This window comes from Eptatretus burgeri, chromosome 15, assembly GCF_056783735.1.
Source record: "Eptatretus burgeri isolate ZD-2024b chromosome 15, Ebu_testis_v1, whole genome shotgun sequence".
Taxonomy (NCBI): domain Eukaryota; kingdom Metazoa; phylum Chordata; class Myxini; order Myxiniformes; family Myxinidae; genus Eptatretus; species Eptatretus burgeri.
Window position 1 is genome coordinate 10,686,251 of NC_140975.1, and position 19,497 is coordinate 10,705,747.

The window sequence follows — 19,497 nt, forward strand, 5'->3', positions numbered from 1 at the left end:
ATGATGTCATAGGTCACATGGTTCGTCAGCCATCTTGGATTGTGTGCTGTGTCACGTGATTGGGTTTTCGTATATCATGCCTCGCCCGCTCGGGGTGGCAGGACTGTGCTTCTGGTCGCGCAATAAAGCGGAGTAGATGGTGGCCCGCGTGCTTCTTGCGTCCCACCGCACCTAGTACACACTAGTTGGCTGACGAAGATGGGATCATACGGACTTATGCCCGTTTTCGACGGGGACGACTTCGAATCGTTTTCAGAGCAATTGGATTGCTATTTCCACGCGAACGATGTGGTCGACGAGAGCAAGTAGAAGTCAATCTTGCTCGCTTCGCTTTCGCCGGAGCATTATCGGCTGCTGGGTGATTTAGTGGCACCGAACAGGCCCCGGGATGACGGGCTGGCGTTTCGGGACATCGTGGAGAAAATGAAAGCACACATGGCGGTTGAGCAGACTCGCGGTGATGTTCGAGCCATCACCGGCCACGCGGGGTCACGAGCAACCCCCGGACGCGCGCGCGACCTTCGATGCGGGTCGGACGTCGCCGCGCGGCCACGCGTGCGGCGGGGTGACACCGCGGACATGCTTGGGATGTGGAGTTCGACACCTGCGCCGTGCATACCCGTATAAAGGCAACGTGTGTTTGAAATGTCACAAGGTGGGTCATTTGGCGCGTGTGTGCCGTGGGGCGTCGGCCACCGTTAAAGTCGTGGACGGCGATGGGCGACGCGACTCGGGGCGGAACCAGCGGCCGTTGTTGAGCCTGGGTTCAGTTGGCCCGACGCCGGCGCGCCCGATGACGGTGGAGGTCGAAGTGAATGAAACGCCGATCACGTTCCAGGTCGATACAGGAGCAGCGGTGTCGCTCATCGGCGAACAGACCGCGCGTAGACTCAACGGCTTGAAGCTTATCAGGTCAAACCTCGCGCTGTTCACGTACACCCGCGAGAAGATAACGCCAGTCGGGATGGCAGACGTGTCGGTGCGGTACCAAGGCCAGGTCGCCACGCTTCGGGTGTACGTCGTATGGGGGAGGGGGCCATCTCTCCTCGGCCGAGATTGGATGACCCGCATCAGGCTAGACTGGGCCGCAGTTCACCTTGTGCAACCCGTGCCGAGCCAGTGGGAGGATCAGTTGGAGGAGATTCTTCAAAGACATCAAGGGTTGTTTAGAGACGACCTTGGAAAACTCAAGGGCATGGAGGCGAAACTCTTCTTGAAGGAGGGGGGTGATTCCTCGGTTTTGTAAACCGCGTCCAGTGCCGTATGCCCTGCGGGACAAGGTCAAGGGTGAACTGGATAGGCTGGAGGCCTGTGGAGTGATCGAACGGGTGTCGTGCTCGGACTGGGCCACCCCGGTTGTCACGGTGCTGAAATGAAATGGGGACGTCCGATTGTGCGGGGACTTCAAATCCACAGTTAACCCGGGGCTCAGCGTGGAGCAATATCCATTGCCGTCGATCGATGAAATATATGCGCGATTGGTGGGGAGTCGATACTTCACGAAGCTAGACCTGCGTGATGCATATTTTCACCTGCTGATGGATCCCGGGAGTAGCGAGCTTTTAACAATCAACACGTGTCAAGGACTCTATCGATATACCCGACTCTGTTTTGGGATTGCTTCGGCCCCAGCTTTGTGGCAGAAAGCTATGGATCAGGTTTGCATTGGCCTGCCCGCTCAGACCTACCTGGACGATGTACTCATTGCGGGGAAAACAGCGGACGAGCATCTGGCGAACATTGCCCGAGTGCTGACAAAGCTAGAAGCGTGCGGCCTGCGCTTAAACAGGAACAAGTGCGCGTTCTTCAAGCAGCGCTTGGAATACCTCGGGCACATCATCACGCCGGAGGGGCTGTTGAAAGGTCCTCGGAAGGTGGAGGCGATTCAGCACATGCCACCGCCTCGCGACAAGACGCAGCTGCGCTCATTCATTGGCATGGCCCAGTATTACCAAATTACCATTGGCATGGCCCGGGCTCAGCTCACAACTTGCGCCGCTGACGCGGTTGCTCAAGAAGGACGAGCGCTGGATTTGGAGGCCTGCACACCAGGCGTCGTTCGACCGCGTCAAGCGGCTGCTCACAGAGGATACGGTCCTCGTGCACTACGAGCCTGCGCGTCCGCTCTTATTGGCATGCGACAGCTCTGCATATGGCGTCGGGGCAGTGCTCTCCCACAGGATGGACGATGGTTCCGAGCGGCCTGTTTGTTTTGCATCCCGGACCCTGTCCACAGCAGAGCGCGGATATGCCCAGATCGAACGGGAGGCTCTCGGCATCGTCTGGGGTGTGCGGAGGTTTCATCAATATCTGCTGGGACGGCATTTCATTTTACAGACGGATCACAAACCGCTTCAATTCATCCTGAGACCCGAACGCGGGGTGCCGGTGGTAGCAGCCGCGCGAATACAGCGGTGGTGTCTGTTTCTGGGTGCTTAAGATTATGATATTCAGTTCCGAAGCACCGAGAAGCATGCTAACTGCGACGGGCTCTCACGCTTGCCGTGTGCGGAGGGTCCACCTGCGTCTGAGCTGGGCGACCGGGTCGACGTGTTTGCGCTGGACCAGGTCCAAAGCGGGCCGGTCACGGCCAAGCAGGTCGCGGTGGAGTCGGCTCGTGATCCGGTGCTTGCCCGTGTCGTCCAGGCGATTTCTACGGGGAATTGGAGCGATCTGCCTTCGACACCGGCATTTCGACCTTTCACGTCACGCGCAGCGGAGCTGTCGTTGGTCCAACGGTGCGTAATGTGGGGAATGAGGACCGTGATTCCACGGAGGTTCAGGCAGCGGTGTTTGGAAGAACTGCATATCAGTCACCTGGGCATCGTGAAGACCAAGAGTCTTGCTCGTAGCCTGTTGTGGTGGCCAGGGTTGGACAAAGACATTGAGCAATTGGTTAAGCGTTGCACCACGTGCCAGACAGATGCTGATAACCCGCGTCGAGCTTCGAGTCTCTGGCCTGTGCCAGACCGAGCTTGGCAGAGGGTCCATGTAGATTTTGCAGGACCGGTTAATGGCAAGATGTTTTTGATTGTGATTGATGCATTCTCTAAATGGCCGGAAGTGGTAGTAATGCAGCATACTTCAGCAAGCATTACGGTATAGAAGCTGCGGACGATCTTTGCTAATAAAGGGTTGCCGGAGATCCTGGTCTCTGATAATGGTCCGCAGTTCATCGCGGGTGTATTTGATGAGTTTATGCGCCAGAATGGTATTCAACATCTAAGGTCCGCACCGTATCATCCTGAGACGAATGGCCAAGCTGAGTCGTTTGTCAAGATGTTGAAGCGGGCTTTGCGCAGGGGGGGGTGTTGCACCTGTGCAGACGGTGGTCGATGTCTTTTTGCTCCATTACAGGAACGCAGTTCATCCTGTCACGGGTGACTCGCCTGCCATTCGTCTCTATGGACGGGCTTTGCGGTCCAGGCTAGATTTGCCGCTACCTGGAGGGTCGGGGAGTGGGGCAATGTCGCAGCCGACGCGGCTGCGCAGCTTCGAGGTGGGGCAGCGGGTGATGGTACGCGATTATTTCCACAGTTCCAAGTGGGTGCCGGCGGTGGTCTCTGGGGTGCTGGGGCCGGCGAATTGCATGGTGCGGACTGATGGTGGGGATGTGTGGAAGCGGCACGTGGACCAGATGCATGATCGCTGTTCAGCGTCACCCCCCCCCCCCACACCTCCCCGAGCCGAACGTTGCGGGGCCCCCACCGGTAGTCTCGCCGGCACCTGACGTTGTATCGCCGGGACTGGCTGGGCCGGCGTCGAGGGGGTCTTCGCCTGATGCCGTCCTACCCGGGGACGTCGAGCAGGCTAGGCAGTCGGGAGTAGCTGGTGTTGCGGAAAGTGCGAGTCCGGCTAGGGTGTCACCTCGACCGAGCCGGGAGGCGTATGAGCCTGGACTGTCTGGTGGCGCTGCCTGTCCGAGGTGGGTCAGGGTGCGGCCGCGATACTTGGAGGATTATGAGTGTTGATGGGTTTCTGATGGTCATGTTGTGATTATCCGTTCGTTATGTGACGGGTCATTTTACGAGGGGAGGAGTGTGCTGTGTCACGTGATTAGGTTTTCGTATATCATGCCTCGCCCGCTAGGGGTGGCAGGACTGTGCTTCTGGTCGTGCAATAAAGCGGAGTAGATGGTGGCCCGCGTGCTTCTTGCGTCCCACCACACCTAGTACACACTAGATTGAAAATGAATAAATTTTAAAAATCTTCTCCAGAACGGCTGGACAGATTGAGGCAAAAATTCACACACACTTTCCCCAAGACATCCTTTCACAAGTTTGTTAATTTCTCATTGATAGGTCACATGGTTTGGTGGTCATATTGAATTTACCCTAAAACCTTCAAACATCTTCTCCAGAACAGCTGGTCAGGTCAAGGGGAAACTTCACAAACATATTGCACACGAGTAGTGAATATAACTTTGTTAATTTCTAATTGATAGGTCACATGGTTTGGCGGCCATGTTGGATTCAAGAATTATATTAAATAATGTTTTCTCTGGAACCACATAACCTATCGCAGTGAAACTTGGCAAATATAATCTACCCCCATGCCTGCAAGACAGTAAAAATTATGATGTCACATGTCACAAAGTTTGGAGGCCATCTTGGATCGAAAAACGCATCTTGTCCGATCAACACGAAACTTAACAAGCATGATCCACTACCCCATTAGATGGAGAATTTAAATTTATGTTGTAATCGGGCACATGGTACGGCAGCCATATTGGATTGAAAATTAATAACTTTAAAAGTCTTCTTCTCTGAAACGGCTGAACAGATCGAGGCGAAATTCCACATGTATGACCGCCTCTCCATGATGAACAAAAAGTTCTCCCCCCTCCCCCCTTTTGATGCACGACATCATTTGGCAGCCATATTGGATTGAATGGAAAATATTAATTAATGTTTACTCTGGAACTGCTACATCAATAAATGTGAAACTTCAGAGATGATGCAGCAGACATGCGGAATGAAGTGTTTAAATTTCAACTCGATCGGCCCCATGTTTTGGCAGCCATGTTGGATTGAAAGATAAATATTAATTAATGTTTACTCTGGAACCGCTGCTTCAATATATGCGAAACTTCGAATTATAATCTGGCTGACATGTGAAACGTAGGTTTAAAATTTCAACCCGATCGGTCACATGGTTTGGCAGCCAAAAATATTTAATTATTTGAATCTGAGAACTTTTAGATTTTTGTTGTTTTTTCCAGAAGGCTCATTTGGCTGCACCTGAAAGCGTTTGAGGGTACAGGAATAGCAATTCAATTGATACCGTCGATGTCCCCAGAAAAAAGGGTCAACTCCAAACGTAATAATTATATTGAACACTTTGTGCTACCCGGTTCGTAACTCGTCAGTCCCACGCTGTATCGAAGCAGGGCTGCATTTGTATCACTCTTAAATAATGTTTTCTCTGGAACCACTTTTCCTATCGAAGGGAAAATTTGCGACTGTCATTTATGTCTCATGTTTTATCAAAGGCGGACGTCTGGGTACCCGGTCATCACTGCCAGCAGTTACAAAGTGGCAGTTCCAGTTATTATTCTTCTTCTTCTTCAACAGCCACAATTATTCCCAAGTTCTTATGGGGTTGGCTTGGGAGGGTGGGGGGGTTCGGCTTGAGTCACGAACAGGCTGGCCCAGGCCTGACACTAGACTAAGTAGTTGGGGCAGGAATTTTTAATTTGTTCATGGTGGCGGTGTCGCTCACCTACCCTTTACAAAGGACACCATGGCGTCTTTAATGTCCAAGGACGAGTGCTGGTGCATGGGTCCTCTGGCTTAATGTCCTGATGGACGGCGCACACACCAATGCCTTGCACTGTCTGCAAAACACCAGGGTCACTTTATGGCTACGGCTGGATTCAGACCCAGGCAAGACAGCTGATAGGTGAGTGTGCATTCCTCTAGGCCACCCTGTCTGTCTGGGCTCGCTCGCTAATCAATAATAATTGAGTAAGCTCTTTTTGGGGGGGGTGGAATGTCTTTAAAAATACCCAAGAAAAGTTAGTGGTCCAGTATTTTTGTGTTTTTTGCATTATGCAAAAAGTCCGAATTGCAAGCGCTTATTATTTAACCGGTAATTTTGTGGAATCCTCAATTTCTTTAGACTGTGTTCAGATAATGTATTTTGAACTTTCTGGGGGCAGTATCCTGCTGTGAGCATCCTATCATGTATATCTATGGATGTATTAAATAAAGGAGGTAGTTGGATAAAAAAAAAAAAGTAAAGAAAGAATTTATTATTATTTATGAAATACATTATAAATGAGCATTAAAATAATTTGTTGGTTGCGAGGATATGCAGTGCAGCATATTAAAATGGGTGTTTGAGAGTTTCAATATTTGAATGACAGTTTGGTTATGTGGAGGTGCTGTGTAATGGTCACGTCTTCAAGGTAAAGTGTTTATCGCTAAATATATTTTTTAATAAAGTGGTGTATGATTAAAGTTATTCATATGTAGTCATACTTCAAATAAAAGTAATGATTAAATAAGTTTGAATGAGGATATCGCATTGCTGTGTTGACTGACTGACTGGACACAACTTTGAGGTTGTGGGTGCATTGATGTTGAGGAATCTGATGTGGACCGGCGACTGGGGTTGTGGATCCGCCGTTTGGAGAGGTTCTTGGCTGTAACGATCGAAACCTCGATGAAAAACGGTGCTCAGCTGATGATCCGGGCAGTTGGGAAATCAATCAATTGCTTTTAAGTTAAGGTTATAGCTTCAAATAAAATAACTTTTGTAAGTTCTTACCAATAAAATAACTGTGTGTGTGTGTGTGTGTGTGTGTGTGTGTGTGTGTGTGTGTGTGTGTGTGTGTGTGTGTGTGTGTGTGTGTGTGTGTGTGTGTGTGTGTGTGTGTGTGTGACTGCCTGGCTTCCTTCTTGGGGCTATGGTGCAGTAAGTGGTCTTTATTTTGAGTGTTCAACTACAACTGCACTCGGAAGAGCACATACTTCCGTCAGGCTGAACACTATGTTTTGTGTCACACTGATAGGCCGGATCTGGATCTGCTTCCTCCAACCAAAATTTAATCGGCTTGTTCTTTTGTGACCAACTCATCCACCAACTTTTTGAAATATCGTGCTACATATCGTTTTTGGACCCATTTCTCAATGGTGAAGAATCACTTGTAAAAAAAATAAAATAAAAAAAAACATTTTCGAATCAATTATTCAGTCACACACCCAACCTGTCCACCAGGTTTTGTCTGAATCTGTACACAACTTTTTGAGATATCGTGCTATGTATAGATTTAACCCTATCACTCAATGGTGAAGAATCACTTAAAATTCTCAGATCTGTTTCTTCACCAGAATCGAATCGCTTCTTCCTTGTCGTGCACCCAAGTTTTGTCCGAATCCGTCTCCAACCTTTTGAGATATCCTGCACACATACAAACAAACGTGAAAGATGTCGTGCTCTGTCTGATACCTGCAAAATCCAAATGAACAATAGTTTCCATGGAAACAGCAAGTTGGAAAATTTGACCGATCAAGTGTTCCACATGATGGAATGTTGCACATAAATTTGGTTGACACATTTTCTAATTGTGGCCGAATCGGTGTTTAACATGTTTTGGATGGTATTGACCCTGACCATTGCTAATTTTGACCAGATTGTCTACATATATACTACACACACATACAAATAAGCTGTATATATTCCAATGTGATATTTTTTTTAAATTCCTGAGGTTTGGCAATCATGAAATCACGAAACTATCCCGTTTCATTATAATGGGGTGAAGTTGTTGTCCTGGACACCCTTTCTCTTTGCCCCACTGGACTTTCCCTTTGTCCCGTCTCGTTGATTTTTTTTTTTTTTGGCCACCTTGAGACAGAAAGTACCTTTTAGTTAAGTTTAAGCTGTTTATTCAATAACAAATATGGCACACACTTGTGCATGAGGAAGTTTTTAGCCTGGAGTGATATCACAAGCAGAAAAACTTAAACATGTATGAGTTTAACGAGTTTATATGGGATCCCTCCAGGGCGTGGTTAAGACGTCAAAGGAAATTCACTGAACAAAGAGAGGCCTCTGAGAAACAACAGATGGAACTTTGTAAGTTTAAATTACAAACACAGGATTAAAACGGTCTGTTATCGGAGTTTGCTCCGGATTGCCCCGGTGAGGGGAGGAAAGAGTTTGTGATTTCTTGCGCTGGCCATCTGGGCTCGGAACAGATAAGATTTTTACAAGGTTTTACAACTACAGAGGACTGTATATTTTACCTCCTTACTAGCTTTCCCAGCATATATTTATTAAATTCTTTCTCAAAGCACTAACAAAAGAGAATTGGCATTTTACCTCATAAATTCAATGAACAATTCAGTTTCCCACAATCCCCTGATTTGTTCGTGCGGAGCAACACAAGGGCTTGTTCTGTAAAGACAAACCTACAAAAATTTAAATTTGTCGCCGCTTCGTGGGAGGTCCGTTTCCACAACGTCACCCAGACTTGTGGTCCTTCATTTTCTGGGTTTTCTGGATCTTCATGGTCGCCATAGTTGCTCAGAGATGGTCCGTCCAGGAAAACTTAATGCACCACCATCGTTACTGTGGCAAATTTGCGTGCACACACACACACACACACACACACACACACACACACACACACACACACACACACACACACACACACACACACACACACACACACACACACACACACACACACAATTATTTATCTTATGCATGCAATGATGACAAAAACAGTGATGAATATCATGAGTCCAATGAACAATATGTGGAGTATGCATGTTCCCCATCCACCAAACACTCCCTTTAACCAGGATCCGAACTCCCATCCCTTAAAAATAGTCATTGAACTTTGCAGCTACCTTCCTTACATGCTGTACGACGTTTGTTTAATTTTTTTTTCAGAATTATCTGAAATGTAAGTGCAACATTCTTTCCCAATTACAGCGCAAGTACCTCCTTCGGCTGCTAAGACCATGTCTAAAGCTATTCTATTTTGCATGGTCATTGTGCGACGTGCGGCCACCTCAACGTTGACCTTCTCAAAGCCATCAGTGGTTTCGTTCCCCAATTCATCCAATGAGGCTGCCATTTCAATAAGCTCTCTTCCTGCTTTCAATGCCTCATATTGGGGAAAAATTGTCATTGCTGCGAGTTCCACTTCTGAAATGCTCCTCTTATGTCACAGAATACCTTGAGGTAGCGGGCTAGCGGTTCGGCATACATGTGGCACCACAAATCCCAAATAACAGGATCCGGTCCAATTAAGCGGCAACCAAGGATAGGCTCTAAACCCGCATACAAAGTACGTACTGTTTGAGGCTACTTTAGCATAGGTCCCATTTATGTCCTACCTGTTATCTGCCATGCCGTTTACCTCTATTAATTATAAGTAGATTTGCCTGCATAAAATTTGCTGCTCAGATTTGTCCAAGTTGGGCAAAGGAACCCCGCTTGTTTGTACGTAATCCGAAAATACGGTGGTCTCTTTGCTACGCTCTAAGGAGGGTACCACCTGCCCACAAAGCTCGTGAATGACTCATTGCTTGTTCTATTCAAAGCATAGTTATGGTACCATCCGGCTCCGCAATAATCTATTTCCTAAAATGGGATCACCACGAACGACGGTCCTGTTCATGAATTGTGCAGGAGGTGTGCACATACCCAACACCTTGCCTCATTTGCATAATTGTATCCTTCGTTGCATAATTGTGTAACAGGGTGTTTATGTGTTTATGTTTAAAAAGGTTTTCCCATACATGCCTTTCTCATGCAATTGATCCCGATGTTTCCCTCCTCCTGCCCTGTGTACCCTGTCACGACCCATTCCTTGCTTCCCCTGCTCCAGACCTACTAAACATTCTGCTCTCTTTGGCATTCCCATCATGCCCTCACTATCTGTTATCCATATTATCACGATTATGCACATGCTTATCAGAAGCACTGCCACATATGTCATTAACCCCCGGTAAAGGCACTGTCACACCTTGATGACTTAGCCAGCAATGGCAACGTATAAAAATGTATGTAAAACGTTGGCGTACGCTGAAATTTTGATGTTTTTTTTAAAGTTTTGGTCGTATTCATAACGTGTTGGTCGTATGCATAACATATTAGTAACGGGCACAGAACGTTTCGTTGTCTTATAGATAACTTATACCAACGAATGATTAGCGTGTTGTCGGCGTTCACCACCTATGCCCAACGATAGTCTAACTTAGGCATAGCGCGCTGCACGTATCGCCGACGAACTCATGGCGTAGCCTGTTAAAAACCTTCCGCACGCCGATTTAAATCATAACTACCTGAGAATTGGAAGTGTCAACCACGCAGTCACACCTTGACGATTTAGCCAGCGTATGCCGACCTATGAAAAATGTGTCTAAAACACTGGCACACGTCGAATACGGTATAGGTAAGTTGTGTATACGTTAAGAGCACGCTGAAAAACGATGAAGTACGCTGTCATATTTCGTGGTACGTTTAGTACGTCGTGAAATTTCAAGCATGCTGAGAATTTTACGACGTACTCGCTCTATGGCTCACACGTTCCGCTACGCTGAGAATAAGTTGTAGGCACGTTATGCGATCGTTGACACACGTCGACACAAGTTCCTTGTAAGTTACTCATAAGTCGAAACACGTCGAGGTAATGTTAAGTATACCTGGAACTTATTTTCTCCGTCAAGGCACATTTTCTTTTTTTTCTCCTTGGCTCCGTGAAGGCACGTGATGAAATATCTGAAGTTGTTGTTGTTGTTGTTGTTGTTGTTGTTGTTGTTGTTGTTTTTCTTTATTTTTTATTTTTAGTCTATCACGAATTTTAAAATATATTCGGACATTTGCTTTTAAGTTTCGACGTCGACGTGACAATATCCTCAAACAGAAAATATTCACAGAGGAGGAACTAAGAATAAGACATGAGCAAACTGAAGAGGCAATCGGACGTGACGTAACGGCACGTGACGAAATATCGGAAGTTATTGTTTTTTTTGTTTTTTTTAAAACGCAGCCAATACGCCATTATACGGTAGCTGTAAATTAGAAACACGTTCAGTAAGTTCTGTGGTCGTCCGGAAGACGTCTACATACATCTACATACGTCAATATGTGTTGGAGGTACGTTACACGTAGGTTCAAAGCATGTTACTCATAGGTTAGAAATAAGTTTTGGGTATGCTAAGCATTACCTCGACGTGTTTCGACTTATGAGTAACTTACAAGTAACGTGTGTCGACGTGTGTCAACGATCGCATAACGTGCCTACAACTTATGGCCAGCGTAGTGGAACGTGTGAGTCATACGCTGGCATACGTCGAAAAATTTCAAGCATGCTAAAATTTGAGTACAACCGCAAAGTTCAACGATGAAAGCCAGCGTACTACGACGTATGGCAGTGTTTTTCAGCGTGCTCTTAACGTATACAAACTTACCCATAACGTATTCGACGTGTGCCGGCGTTTTAGCCCAATTTTGCAAACGTCAGGCATACGTTGGCTAAGTCATCAAGGTGTGACAGGGCCTTAACGTTCTTCCCACTTGCGGGTTTTCTCTATTCTCTTTACGACTTCCTGTTTGCTCTTTTGCAGTGAGATGCGTGAGTCCATGATCGTTTACTTTTTCACACTTGACAGCTGTGTGGGTAACCTATAATACTTGGTGGGGTCCGGTCCAACGTGCCTTCAGCGCGTTCTTCCGCTTGAACACCTTGATGTGCACCCAGTCGCTGGGCTGGATGCCGTGGTGTTCCTCCGCAGCTGGTTCTGGTCGCACTTGTTTGACCTGCGAGTGGAATTATTTGACAACCTTTGTAAAGGCAACGCAAAAGTTAATCATCGTCTCGTCCATCATGTGAATGTCCATCTGTTTCAGGGATAATGGGGCGGTAACCGGCACTTGCATCGGTCTCCCCATCAGTATTTCATGTGGGGACAATCCGCTGTGCCTGTTTGCGTTGACCTCATTGACATCAGTGCCAGAGGAATAGCCTCCAAACATTTCAAACCTGTTTCATCACATATTTTAGCAAGTTTGTTCTTAAGTATGCCATTCTGTCGTTCTACTTGTCCTGTCGACTCAGGATGGTGTTGGCAGTGGAAGTGTTGTTTTATTTGCAAAGCTTTGCAGAGTTCCTTGGTAATATCCGATGTGAAATGTGATCCTTTATCGCTGGATGTTTTGTAAGGTATCCCATACCTGCAAATGTACTCTTTGAGCAAAAGCTTTGCCACCGTCCTTGCATCACATGCTCTGCATCGGAATGCTTCGATCCATTTGGTGAACATATCGACCACTACCAATGTGTGGATGAAATTACAGCATTTTGGCATGGTTACAAAGTCCATTTGAATATGAATGAAAGGCCCCCAGGGTAGAGGATGAGCTACCTCCAGTTGTTTAAACACTTTACCAACATTTATGGTGTTGACAATACGCATCTTATCCAAAAGTTTTCTGCCACAGCTGTAAACCCCAGAGCGTGACGTGTATGTAGCACCTCCTGCATCCCCCGTTTGCTCGTGTGAGCCAGATGAGCAAGCCATGGTAAAAGTGCCTTTGGGGCAACCACCTTACCCTCCTTTGACACCCAAAGTTTTGTTTTCGCATTGTAGCAGCAACCTGTTTTCTCCCACTTGGCTCTTTCACTTGCCTCAGTTGCCTCTTGTGGTCTTGTTTTGTCGTCAGTAGTTCGCGCCCTTTCCTCATTTTTCTCCTTGATGAGCATATTTGTTATTTGTTGTGATTTTGCTTCTTGTTTTGCTGCTAAATTCGTGAAAGCATTTCCTTTTGAGACCACATCTCCTTGCTTTGTATGTGCTGAGCATTTTACTCTCGCGATTTGTTTTGGTAAGTGAATAGCTTCTAACAGTTCCGCTTTCAATTTACCATTTTTGACTGGCATACCTTGTGATGTTATATACCCCCCCCCCCGATTTTCCAAAGTGCCCCCACATTGTGTGCCACTCCGTACGCATATCGGGAATCCGTACATATTGTTATCCTTTTATCCTCGGTGAGGTTACATTCCGCAATAAGCGCAAATAGTTCTGCCTGTTGTGCGGAATAATGTCGAGGAAGCTGACCACTTTCCAAGATGTCACTTTCGGAGCACACTGCATATCCTGACAGTAATGACTTGTCTGCTGCTCTTGTTGAGCCATCCTCAAAGACTATAATTTTGGGGTTTTTGCAGCGGGATGTCCTTTAAGTCTGTCTGGGATGTAGCGTTCTCCGTCATTACCTCTTCGCAGTTATATTCTTCCATCCATCCATTGGGACCATACTCTGTGCAGAGCATTGGTGCTGCCGAAGCAGTCTCCTTGGCTTTTGGGCACAATCCTGGACAGGTCGTTACTCCGACACAGGATACCAGCAAGCTGGCACTCATTTTGCCGACCTCGGAAGGACGACAGGCAAGTCAACCCCACCTGCTATTTATTCAACAACTGAGTGGGATTTGAACTCAGGATCTTGGATCTGAAGCCCACCGCCCGAACCATAAAGCCAACACCAGACATGATGTTCTTCCCCATCATCTGCAATTGGCATTAAGGACGCTGGCTTCAGTGCAGGACAACATTCGAGCACTCCATTCTTTGCTTGAATTGACACTGGGTCATATGTCATTGCTCTTACTGCCGATCGGTGTTGCGTTTTTGCTTTCATCAATACAGAACTTGCACAGTGTGGGATCCGCAGTACTAAAGGCGATATCATCACAATCTGACTTGTGTTTTGTGCAGCATATGAGGCAGCAGCTACTGCCCGAAAAAATGGTGAAAATCCTTGCGCCTCCGGATTTAGTTTCGTGCTGTAATATGCTAATGGCCACATTTTATCACCGTGCTGCTGTGTTAGTACTGCCTGTGCAAATCCATCTCTCTCATGGGTGTATAGGTAAAACGTCTTATTGTAATCGGGCAAACCCAAGGCTGGTGTTGTTGACAGAGCTGTTTTGACCTTACCAAAGTTTTCTTCTGCCTGTTGTGTCCACTCCACAGGCTTCGGTGCTTTGTCCATCATCATGTCCAACAGTGGTCTAACCAGCGCTGCATAATCAGGTACCCATTGTCTTCAATATCCAACCATCCCCGAGAAATGTCTCATTTCTTTCTTTGTTTTTGGTTTCGGAACGTTCAAAATTGCCTGCACCCTGTCATGTGACGATCTCCTTGAGGTTCCACTCAGTACATGTCCTAGGTATGTTGCCTGGGTTTCGCACAGTTGTAATTTGTCCTTTGTCACTTTATGGCCTTTGGTGGCTCGCGCTCTTCAAAAGGTTAATGTGTCCTTTTTGCAATTATCCTCTGATGTTGAGCAAATCAGCAAATCATATACATACTGTAACGAGTTAGACCCTTCAGTCAGCACTATGTCATTCGAATCCTTGTGGAGAGCTCGCGAGAACAATGTGGGGCTATCCACAAACCTCTGTGGCAGCACCGTCCAAGTATACTGCACCCCTTCAAGGGTAAACGCAAATAGGTTCTGCGAATCCTCATGGATTGGTACCGAAAAGAACGCATTGCTTAAATCAATTGTGGTGTCACACTGTATTGGACAGAATTGATGACAATATAGTCACTGGATTTGGTACAACAGGGTGAATTGACACTCTGCATTTGTTAATTGCCCTTCAGTCCTGCACAAACTGCCATGTCTGTTTACTCTCACCTCGTCCCCCACCCCTCACCTCGTCCCCCACCCCTCTCCTCGTCCCCCACCCCTCACCATGAAGTTCATTGTGTGAAGTGTACGAGGGAACAGGAACACGATACATTTTAAACCGAGTCGGCTCGACGTTAAACCGTGCAAGGGAAATAAGATTCCACAACAAAGCAAGAATTCTACAACGATCACGACGAGGTTCAAGGAGAAAACAATTCCTCATCACCAGTGAGTCGAACACCAAAGGCATTGATTGCAAAGTCTCATTAACCCTGAATTCCCATTCAATAGTAAAGTTTCCCAAACACAAAGCTCATTAACTCTGTCTTCCTATTGTCCTCTTATTTTAGCACAGCAACATCGTGCTGTTATATAATTAGCTATTCTGTCCTGTGTCTTCTGTCACACTTATGGCCGCGTACGCCCCTTTGATCTGAGGGCTATAAATAGAAATTTGTCCAACGTCACAACTCTTCCCATCAGGCATGCTCATTCACCGTGTCTACATTTAAATTTTACAACTGAAAAATTGTTTCATCATTCTTAACCTCGACTTTTACTGCCCCAGCCGCGCGATATCGAAGTATTCGCTTCTTGTTTCGATTGTTAAGCAGGAGTCTCATTGAACTGCTGAGGTCATGGACCTCTCATTGTTCTACAAATCTGAACAAACCAGATGCTAGATCAGCATGTTGCGATAAATGCTTATCATTTCACATGTAAAGGAAAGTTTTCTGTTCACGCATGCTCTGAAGCAAGACACGCATTCTTTCACAGTGCAATCTTGTTAAATCAAGTACAAATTTTTTTTTTTTTTCTCTTTGCTTGAAGGACTTTGTGTGGAGATAAAGTTTTCTTGTCCTCTGGTATTGATTAACCAGCACCTTGTGATGCTCTGACCCTTTCCGACTTTCCAATCATAATAAAGGCAATGTATTCCATAATAAAGGCTATTATTCCATAATGAAGGCTACGTATTCCATAATGAAGGCTACGTATTCCATAATGAAGGCAACGTATTCCATAATGAAGGCTACGTATTCCATAATGAAGGCTACGTATTCCATAATAAAGGCTACGTATTCCATAATAAAGGCTACGTATTCCATAATAAAAGCTACGTATTCCATAATAAAGGCTACGTATTCCATAATAAAGGCTACGTATTCCATAATAAAAGCTACGTATTCCATAATAAAGGCTACGTATTCCATAATAAAAGCTACGTATTCCATAATAAAGGCAACGTATTCCATAATAAAGGCTACGTATTCCATAATAAAGGCAACGTATTCCATAATAAAAGCTACGTATTCCATAATAAAGGCTACGTATTCCATAATAAAGGCTACGTATTCCATAATAAAGGCTACGTATTCCATAATAAAGGCTACGTATTCCATAATAAAGGCTACGTATTCCATAATAAAGGCTACGTATTCCATAATAAAGGCTACGTATTCCATAATAAAGGCTACGTATTCCATAATAAAGGCTACGTATTCCATAATAAAGGCTACGTATTCCATAATAAAGGCAACGTATTCCATAATAAAGGCAACGTATTCCATAATAAAAGCTACGTATTCCATAATAAAGGCTACGTATTCCATGATAAAGGCTACGTATTCCATAATAAAGGCTACGTATTCCATAATAAAGGCTACGTATTCCATAATAAAGGCTACGTATTCCATAATAAAGGCTACGTATTCCATAATAAAGGCTATGTATTCCAGCTCAGTCAGAGCTCTGCTTGTATTCTTGAGACAAGCTTTTCTCTCCACATGTTTGTGTTTTTATATAATAAATGATCTGTTGAATTATACAGGGTTTTCTGTTGAGTGTAAATTTCCACCACAATACCACTCCCTCCCAAGTCCAACTCCATGTGCTGCAAGGCGGCATCACCAGGCACCCCGGCGATGTTGCGCGTTGGAGTATTTGATATTTATTGATATATCTGGCATGGGGGCGGTGCACTTTGAATGTACTGGTACTTGTTACTTGCAAAATCGAAGATTTTTCAATTGTATTGGTTGGTCGATTTTGTTGGTCGTCATCGCCTGCAAGTCACAAATTAAAACCGATGTTCACGAAACTTCACCAAGTTGTCGAGGTTGTCTCAACTGAGATGCCTATTGATTTTGAGGTCAAAGGTCATCCTGAGGTCAAATTTCTAAAATAGTCATTTTTCTTCCGATTGACTTGAAATTTGAAGAAGATTTTCACATTATGCCACTGAATTTGGAAATCAACTATTTTTGAGGTCAAATGGTCAAAGGTTAACTCAAGGTCAAACTAAAATTATCAATTTTTATCTGAAAAATCGTCAATTTTCATCCGATTGACTTGAAAGTTAAACAGCAATTTAATCGTGCATTACTGGACTGGGAAACCAACTATTTTTGAGATCAAATGGTCAAAGGTCAACTCAAGGTCAAACTTCTAAAATCATCAATTTTCAACAGCAAAATCGTCAACTTACATCCTATTAACTTGATAGTTGAACAGGATTTGCATCGTCCATCACTGAATTGGGAAACTAACAATTTTTGAGGTTAAAAGGTAAACTCGAGGTCACACATAAAATCATCAATTTTTATCTGAAAAATCGTCAATTTTCATCCGATTGACTTGAAAATTAAGCAGCAATTGCAGAGTGTATCACTGAATTTGGAAAGCAACTATTTTTGAGGTCAAAGGTCAACTCAAGGTCAAACTTCTAAAATCATCAGTTTCAATCTGAAAAATCATCAATTTTCATTCCATTGACCTGAGCTTTGATTAAGATTGTCAATTTTGATCACAATGAAATGGACAATTTGATGTATCCATGGCAACCTTTGGAGACGGGGGGGGGGGGGGTGTATTTTGCAAGTATCGTGCTCTGTCCGACATCTTTTTCTTGTTATTCTGTCTGTTTGTTACTTGCAAAATCGAAGATTTTACAAGTATATTGGTCAATCGCTTTTGCTATTCTGTCTGTCTGTCTGTGTTTGTCTGTTTGTCACCGACAGGTCACAATTTTAAACCGATCTTCATGAAAGTTCACCACATGGTTGAGTTTGTCACAAGGAAGAAGCCTATTGTTTTTGTGGTCAAAATGTCAACACAGGCCCAATGTCAACAACTAAGGTGGTATTTCTAAAATCCTCAATTTTCATCCCATTGACTTGAAATTGGAAGAGGATTTGCATATTAGGTCACTGAATTCAACCACCAATTATTTTTGAGATCAACATAGGTTAAAAAGACAACATGGGCCAAATTTCAAAAATCCTCAATTTTCATCCCATTCACTTGAAATTTGAAGAGTATTTATATTTCAGGTCACTAAATTCAACCAGCCAATTATTTTTGAGGTTGACATGGACCAAAAGGTCAACATAGGCCCAAGGTCAACAACTAAGGTAGTATTTCTAAAATCCCCAATTTTCACCCTTGAAATTTGAAGAGGATTTGCAAATCAGGTCACTGAATTCAACCACCAATTTTTTTGAGGTCAATTTTAGCCAAAAGGTCAACACAGGCCAAATCTCCAAAAATGTCAAATTTCATCCAATTGACTTGAAATTTGAAGAGGAGTTGCATATTTGGTCATTGAATTCAACCACCAATTATTTTTGAGGTCAAATTTGTTTGATGGATTTTGCAAGTATCGTGCTCTGCACGGTCTTCTTTGTTTTCTTGCTTGTTTTTTTTGTTTGATTTCTTGTTTGTCCGTTTGTTCAGGCGATATCTCAGCCATCCTTCGAGCTCGGTAGCTGAAATTTGGGGAGAAAAGTAAAGATGTGCTTTGGCGAAAATGGTACTTTTTTGATTATTCAATTTATTGATTAATTATTTAATTATTTCCTTTATCGTCTGGGCAATATCTCAGGCACCTTTAAAGTTATGTCGCTGATATTTGGACTTGACAGTGACAAAGTGATCTTGCGATAAATAATGTTTTTGATTTATTGATTAATCAGTTAATTGATTATTTAATTAATTATCAATTTATTACTTCATGTTTTCTATGTTATTTCTCATCCTGGCAATATCTCAGGAATATTTTGAGCTCGGAAGCTGATATTTGGACATGACAGTGACCAAGTGATTTCACTGTTTAGGGTATTTTCGATTTATTGATTAATTATTCATTTTTTGATTAATTAATTTTTTAAAAGTTACAGATTCGGATGAAACAGTGGTGGTTTAGGTATGCAATCAGCGAATTGATTAATAAATTAATTATTTTACAATCATTTATTTATTTATTTTAATTATGCAATTAATCAATTATTGTGCACCTCTCCCTCCCAATTCCGACACCATGTGCTGTAAGACGGCATCCCCGGGGTGCCGAAGGCGCTGTTGGAGGATTGGTTTCTATTTACAGGTGTATTTCGAATGCAGCTCCACTTGTTTTATTTATAATTTCGCGCCCGTGTAAATACCACGTGCACGCGCAGTGCATGTCGGGAACCGAGGGGCGGATCCCTGCGAAGCTGCTGCGCTGGTCGTGGTTTTTGTTCTTGAGGGGGAAATAAAATCAATATCACCACACAATATAAATCTGCATCCATAGCGAGAGGAAAAAGGTGAGCACGCGATTTTTCATTCGCTCATTCGGAATGGCGTTTAATGATAATGTCTGATGTGTTTCAATCCTACACGATGTTTCTTCACATCCGAGTCACCAGAGGATGAAAAATGAAAAACAAAAGGAACATTTTGTAGACGTTGTAGTTGAGTCATGAACCTGATTAACACAATATGTTTATGATATCAATCAGGATATTTGTTCTCACGTTTGTCTTTTTTTTGTTTAACTCGTAATTGATC

The 19,497-nt window shown here is 44.5% G+C and overlaps 1 protein-coding gene across 1 annotated transcript in view; it reads left to right on the top strand.

Moving 5' to 3' along the window:
• The first annotated feature begins 19,129 nt into the window (after positions 1 to 19,129).
• Positions 19,130 to 19,497, top strand: part of LOC147011494 (solute carrier family 12 member 4-like) — a 271,136-nt gene continuing 270,768 nt past the window's right edge. The window contains exon 1 of the mRNA XM_085858008.1: positions 19,130 to 19,253. The gene's annotated coding sequence lies outside the window, so the exon portion shown is untranslated. The remainder of the gene's footprint in view (positions 19,254 to 19,497) is intronic.